The sequence below is a fragment of the Hippopotamus amphibius genome, chromosome 4 (genome assembly GCF_030028045.1).
Source record: "Hippopotamus amphibius kiboko isolate mHipAmp2 chromosome 4, mHipAmp2.hap2, whole genome shotgun sequence".
Taxonomy (NCBI): Eukaryota; Metazoa; Chordata; class Mammalia; order Artiodactyla; family Hippopotamidae; genus Hippopotamus; species Hippopotamus amphibius.
The window spans coordinates 64100719-64107993 of NC_080189.1; positions in this window are offsets into that span (position 1 = coordinate 64100719).

Genomic DNA, 7275 nt, shown 5'->3' on the forward strand with positions numbered 1-7275 from the left:
CATATGCCACAACGATTGAGCCTACGCTTTAGAGCCTGTGAGCCACAACTACTGAGCCTGTGTGCCACAACTACTGAAGTCCACGTGCCTAGAGCCCGTGCTCCACAACAAGAGAAGCCAGGGCAATGAGGAGCCTGCGCACCACAACGAAGAGTAGTCCATAGCCCCCGCTCGCTGCAACTAGACAAAGCCTGGGTGCAGCAATGAAGACCCCAAACAGCCAATAAATAAATAAATAAATTTATTTTTTAAAAAATCTATAGACTTATTCTAAAATGTATACAGGAAGGCTGAGGAACAAGAATAACCAAAACAGTTTTGAAAAAAAAAAAAAAAAGGCAGGAGGACTTATACCACCTAATTTCAAGACTTACTATAAAGCTACAGTTATCACAACAAAGTGGTATCACTGAAAATAATAGACAGATAAAAGGAGCAGAATAGAATAATAAAACAGAAAAAATAAATGGAAAAGAAGTCAACACACACATGGTCAGTGGATGTTCGGTAAGAGATATGAAGACAATTCAATAGAGAATAGATAATTTTTTGACAGATAGTACTGGGACAATTGGATATACACATGAACAAAATAAACCTCAACCCATACATCACAATCTCTACAAAAACTAAGTCAAAATGGATCACAGACCTAAATGTAAAATAAAATACTACTAGAAGAAAACATAAAATCTCTGTGACCTTGAATTAGATCAAAATTTCTTAGGTGGGCTTCCTAGGTGGCGCAGTGATTGAGAATCCGCCTGCCAATGCAGGGGATGTGGGTTCGATCCCTGCTCCAGGAAGATCCCACATGGCGCGGAGCAGCTAAGCCCATGCGCCATGGCTATTGAGCCTGTGCTCTGGAGCCCGTGAGCCGCAACTATTGGAGCCCAAGTGCCTGGGGCCAGTGCTCCACAAAAAAAAAAAAAAAAAAAAAAAAAAATTTCTTAGGTATGACACTAAAAGTATAACTTGTAAAATAAAAAAAATTATAAATTGGATTTCACCAAAATTAAGAAAAACCACACTTTAAAAGACACTGTGAAAAAAAAACAAACAAAAATGGAAGGAAAAGCCAGATACTGGGAGAAAATACAAGTTATATATCTGATAAAGAACTCACATTCAAAATATGAAAATCACTCACAAAATTCAACAAAAAGAACATAACCAAAAAACTGGCAAAAATTTTAACAAATACTCCACAAAGGAAGATATAGGGATGGCAGATAAGCACATGAGATGTTACTCACAAGGGAAATACAAATTAAAACAACGAGATTCCAGTACACATTTACTACAATGCTTTAGAAAAGAAAAGAGAAATACATGAAAGGAAAAGAAAAGGCTTGACTAAGTTTTCATATAGTGCTATTAGGAGTGTAAAATAGTGCAGCTACTTTGGAAAACAGTTTGGCAGTTTCTTATAAAGGTTAACATACACTTGGCATATGACCTAGCAATCACAGTCTGAGTTATTTGAAATGAAATTGAAATAAAAACTTATGTTCACACAAACACCTGTACGTGAATTCTTAAAACAATTTTATTCATAACTGCCCATATCTGGAAATAACAGGAATGTCCCTCAACTGGGAAATGTATAAGCAAACTCGGGTACTCCCATACAATAGAATACTACTTATCAATAAAAATGGAATGACCTATTGATACTTGCAACAACTGGAATAGATTTTAAATGCATTCTACTATATGAAAGAAACTGGCTCAAAAGTGCATTATTTCATTTATATAACATTCTTGTAAGGAAAAAAAAATAAAACTACAGGGATAAAAAACAAAACAAAAACAGACCAGTGATTGCCAGAGGTAGAAATGGAGAATAGTATTGACTACAAAAGGACACAGGGGAATTTTTTGCTGATGAAGAAATTGTTATATCACTGATTGCAGTAGTGGATATACAACTTATTAGTCATAGCTCACCAGACTACACAATAAACAAGTTATACTTTACTGTATGAAAATTCTTTTTTAATAAAAGGACAGGAGAAACCTAAATTTCAAGATGAAAAAGACTGATGATAAAAAGAAAACCACTAAAACATTAATCAATAAAACGGCTGAATTGACTTCAAATCTAGCTTAAAGAAAAAATAAAATCCCAATTCAAGAATAATTTGGTGAAAGGAGAAAGCTCAGAGCTGAGATGGATCAGTGCGGGTTCAGAGAACAACATGGTGGACACATGAGGCAGTTTAACAGGTGGCTTGCAAGGATAGTTCAGACGCATACACCATGATCAGGCAGTACACTGGAGTGTGTATCGGCTCCAAGGAAGGGGCTCTATTTTTTAATTTGTCAATTCAGAGGGGCAATATCTTTTTCTAATTCACTTCTTAGTAGATGGAAGGCTAGCAATGAGGAGTTTGTAAATGCCCCTTTTGATTTTAACCACAGCAACTTTAAAAGGGCTAAAAATGAAAGTTTTTACTGATCTCTGTGGAACAGTAATTGAGGTCATATCTCAGGTCCCTGATATGTCTTAATTGTAAATAACTCAAAAATAGTTACTTCAATCCTGGGTAATGTGAGCTGCTAGATTGGAAATACTAGCTATCATTGTATATGATTTCCTTTGTCTTTTAAATTGCCATTCATAAATCACTATATAATACAAAATTGTAATTAATTTAAATCTATGTTGGCAGCATCAATTCGGTTCATTTAATTAGTACCTATGTGGTAGGCTTCTTAGCATGTGGCTCTCATAAAATTATATCAAATGATATTCACAGCCTCATGGAGTGTCAACGATGGAAGAAACCTCATTCTAAACCACTTATTTTGTGAATGAGGAAATGTGAGTCCAAGAAGACTCTGAGAGGTAAAATGAGTTTTCTAAGGCCAAACAGCTAATTAGAAATCAAATTGAATCTAAAACCAAAGTCTCCTAAGCATTAAAAGTGTTTTTTTTCATCATTTATATTAAAAATCTCAAAGTTTTCTGTTTCTTTTTAAACATTTACTTTTTATCAGCAAAAAAATTAGATTATGTCAGTTATCAATAAAGAAAAATACTACTCATTATGAAGTCAATAAGCCACAATAACTACTATTAGTATTTCGGCATATTCCTCTCTATTTGTGTGTAATTTTGTATGCTAACACATACACATTTGTGTTCTGCTTGTTTTCACTTAACATGAAGTCAACATGTCAGATATATTTTTCAAGGCAGCTTTGCCTACTTGGTCATTGTTACTCCAAATGACTGTGTAGAATTTCTTCCATTGGACACATTACAATTTATTGAGTTCTTTTCCTATTGTTGGAAATTTAGGGTATTTAGTGCTTCAACTGAAAATTTTCACCATATTGCATTCAAAATCCAACAACATCTGATTGAATCACTGCATCTTTTTGAAAAGAAAAAATAGTTGACTAGAAAAATTTAAACATAGAAGTCAGGTGAAGTAATTTAAGGCCTAATTTCTCTTTCTTTTTTAAATGAACTTATTTATCTTTTTATTTATTTATTTATTGGCTGTGTTGGGTCTTCGTTGCTGCATGCGGGCTTTCTCTAGTTGCCCCAAGCAGGGGCTACTCTTTGTTGTGGTGCGTGGACTCCTCATTGCCGTGGCTTCTCTTCTCTAGAGCCTGTTGCAGAATACAGGCTCTAGGCGCGTGAGCTTCAGTAGTTGTGGCATGTGGGCTCAATAGCTGTGGCTCACGGGCTCTAAAGTGCAGGCTCAATAGTTGTGGCACATGGACTTAGCTGCTCTACGACATGTGGGATCTTCCTGGAGCAGGGATCGAACCCGTGTCTCTTGCATTGGCAGGTGGATTCTTAACCACTGCACCACCTAGGAAGCCCCTAAGGCCTAATTACTAAAAATAATAAATCACAGAAAACAGTTCAAAGTGATTGAAGGATGACTCAAGAAAGTTATGTACTCAAAAAAGACCTTCTGATTTCTATACACTTAAAAAACTGGTTCCTAGCTCATTATTCTGTATTTATTTCTCTTTGCCTTCTACATAACGATTGGAAATTCAGATTTTATCAGTAAATACTGTTTTTGTATTGTAATTTACGTCTCATGCCAATATACTTTCCCCCCCCAATCATTAACCTAATAACATTTTCTCATAAATATGTGTATACTTTTAGGACTGAAAAAAAAATTCTATGTCATTTGGTTCATCCAGGAGGCCAATAATGGTTTGACCTACTTGAAGTTACACATCTAGTTAGGGCATTGCCCGTTCTCCTGGCCTACCTCCAGAGTTCTGCAAAGGCTACAGAGCAGCAGCAGCAGCAGCAGTAGTAGTAATAGTAGTAGCAGCGGTAGTAGTGGTGGTAGTAATGCTAGTGGTAAAGCAGTTAATTTTTGTTGATCTCTTTTTTAGGTTACACACACAGTCTGAAGATCTTAGCATAGTTTACTTCATTCAATCCTTACATAACACCTACAAGGTAAGAATCTATTTTTAACTCCAGATGACAAAATTGAGAATCAGAAGTCACATAGCTAATAAGCAGTGAATCTGGAGCTCTAACTGTAATTCAGAACTTAAACATTTTGCCATGATAGGAATAATAAAACACTGAATAATAATGAATCAGTGAAATATTTAACATAATATTTATAGATACTATTTAATGTTAATTAATGTTCGATGTTTAATAATAAAAATTAGTCATCCATAAAATGATTTTTCATAAAAAGAATTCTTTAATCTTCAATTTACCTGAATATTATTTCAAACATACTTTGACATGCAACAATATATATGTGGAAGTAATCAATTTTCAAATATAATGTAGACATCTATTAAAATAAATATTTTATGTCATAAAATTCAGATTTCAGAAATTTTAAGATAAGATTTCCTATATACCAAGAATGAACAATTGGAATTAAGTTAAAAATATGTTACAATTTACATTAGCTCTCCGCAAAATGGAATGAGTATTAATTTAACAAAATATGTACAAGATCTATATGAGGAACACTATAAAACTCTGATGAAAGATATCAAGAAAGAGCTAAATAAATGGGTAAATAATCCCTATTCATGGATAGAAAGATTTACTATGGTCAAGATGTTAATTCTTCCCGAAATTGATGTGTAGATTCAACAAAATCCCAGTCAAAAATCCCAATGAGTTATTTTATGAATATTGATAAACTGATTTGAAGGTTTATATGGAGAAGCACCAAACCCAGAAGAGCCAACTTAGTACTGAAGAAGAACGAAGTCTGAGGACTGACATTACCTGCCTTTAAGACTTACCATAAAGCTACAGTAATGAAGATAGTGTGGTACTGGCAAAAGAATGGACACATAGACCAATAGAAATATAAATATTTTAATATTTCACATACATATAGTCACCTGATCATTGACAAAGGAGCAAAGACAATACATTGGAGCAAAGATTGTCTTTTCAATCAATGGTCTTGGTACAACTGGACATTCGCATGCAAAAAAGAAAAAGAATTTACACAGAGAACATACACTCTTCATAAAAATTAACTCAAAATGAATCATAGAGCTAAACATAAACCACAAAATTATAAAACTCCTAGAAGATAACATAGGAGAGAACCTAGATGACCTTGGGTATGATGATAACGTTTTAGATACAACAACAAAGGCACCATCCATAAAAGAAAGAATTGACAAAACTGGAACTCATTAAAATGAATACTTTCTGTTCTGCAAGAGACAATGTCAAAAGAATGAAAAGACAAGCCACAGACTGGGAGAAATGTTTGTAAAAGACATCTGATAAAAGACTACTATCCAAAATATACAAAGAACTATTAAAACTTAACAATACAAAAATAACTAATCCAATTAAAAATAAATAAACACCTGAAAAGACACCTCACAAAAGAAGATATATAGATGGCAGGTAAGCATCTAAAAAAATGCTCCATATCACATACCATTAGGGAACTGTAAATTAAACAAAAATGAGATGCCACTACTCATGTATCAGAATGGCCAAAATTAAACACATTGACAACACCAAATGCTGATGAGGATGTACAATGAACAAGAGCAGCAGGATATCCTCTTTTCTGGTGGGAACGCAGCCACGTTGGAAGACAGTTCAGCAGTTTCTTACAAAACTAAACATACTCTTAGCATATAATTCAGCAATCATGCTTCTTGATTTTCACCCAAGTTAACTGAAAATTTATGTCTGCACAAAAACCTGTACACGGAATTTATAGCAGCTTTATTCATAACTGCTCAAACTTAAAGCAACCAAGATATGTTTCAGTAGGTGAATGGATAAATAAACTGTGGTGCAGCTAGACAATGGAATATTATTCATCACTGAAGAGAACGAGCTCTCAAGCCATGAAAAGCCATGGAAGAACCTTAAGTGCATATTAAAAAGTGAAAGAAACCAATATGAAGTGGCTATACACAGTATGATTCCAACTACGTGACATTCTGGAGAAAATAACTATGGAGACAAAAAGATTTGTGATTGGTGGGGGGGGGGGTAGGGTGAAGAAAGGGATGACTGCGTGGAGTACAGGGGATTTTAGGGCAGCTAAACTATTCTGTATGATACTATAATGGTGGATACAAGGTATTAAACATTTGTCAAACCCATAGAAATGTACAAGACCAAGAGTGAGCCCTAATGTAAACTACAGACTTTGGATTATAATGATGTGTCAATGTAAGTTCACTTATTGTAAAAGATGTATCACTGTGGTAAGGTTAACAGTGATGGAGACTGTGCATCTATCGGGACAGGGGGTATAAGGGAACTCTCTGTACTTTCTATTCAATTTTGCTGAACCTAAAATTGCTTTTAAAAATAAAGCCTACTAATTAAAATAATTAAGATTAGAAAGTAATATTTGTATAGATCATTTCCATATAAAAGATATTTCCTTAAAGTTCATAGGAAAATATGGTAACTATAGTAGTGCAACCAGCAACCACAATACATATATATGCATAAAGACTGGCTATTAAATCATTGCCAAGAATTTTGGCACTTCCAGAAACACATAAGAGGCAACTGTGTGATTGTTCAGTAGCAAGTGCCAAGACTTGCACACTAAATTCCTGACTGGCTCTTTTTCTATAGCTTAACTATCAGTATTTGATTTCACATGAAGCAGGAACCTAAAAATACCACACTCATTTCTACTTCTCATCCTGAAGTCTTCTCTGCCCCCTCGAATATAAGCTCTTGCCAGACTTTGCAGAACTTTCTGTGACTCTCAGAAGAGATTCTTAATTCTTGGCTAATCCTGCCTTTGTGTCTCA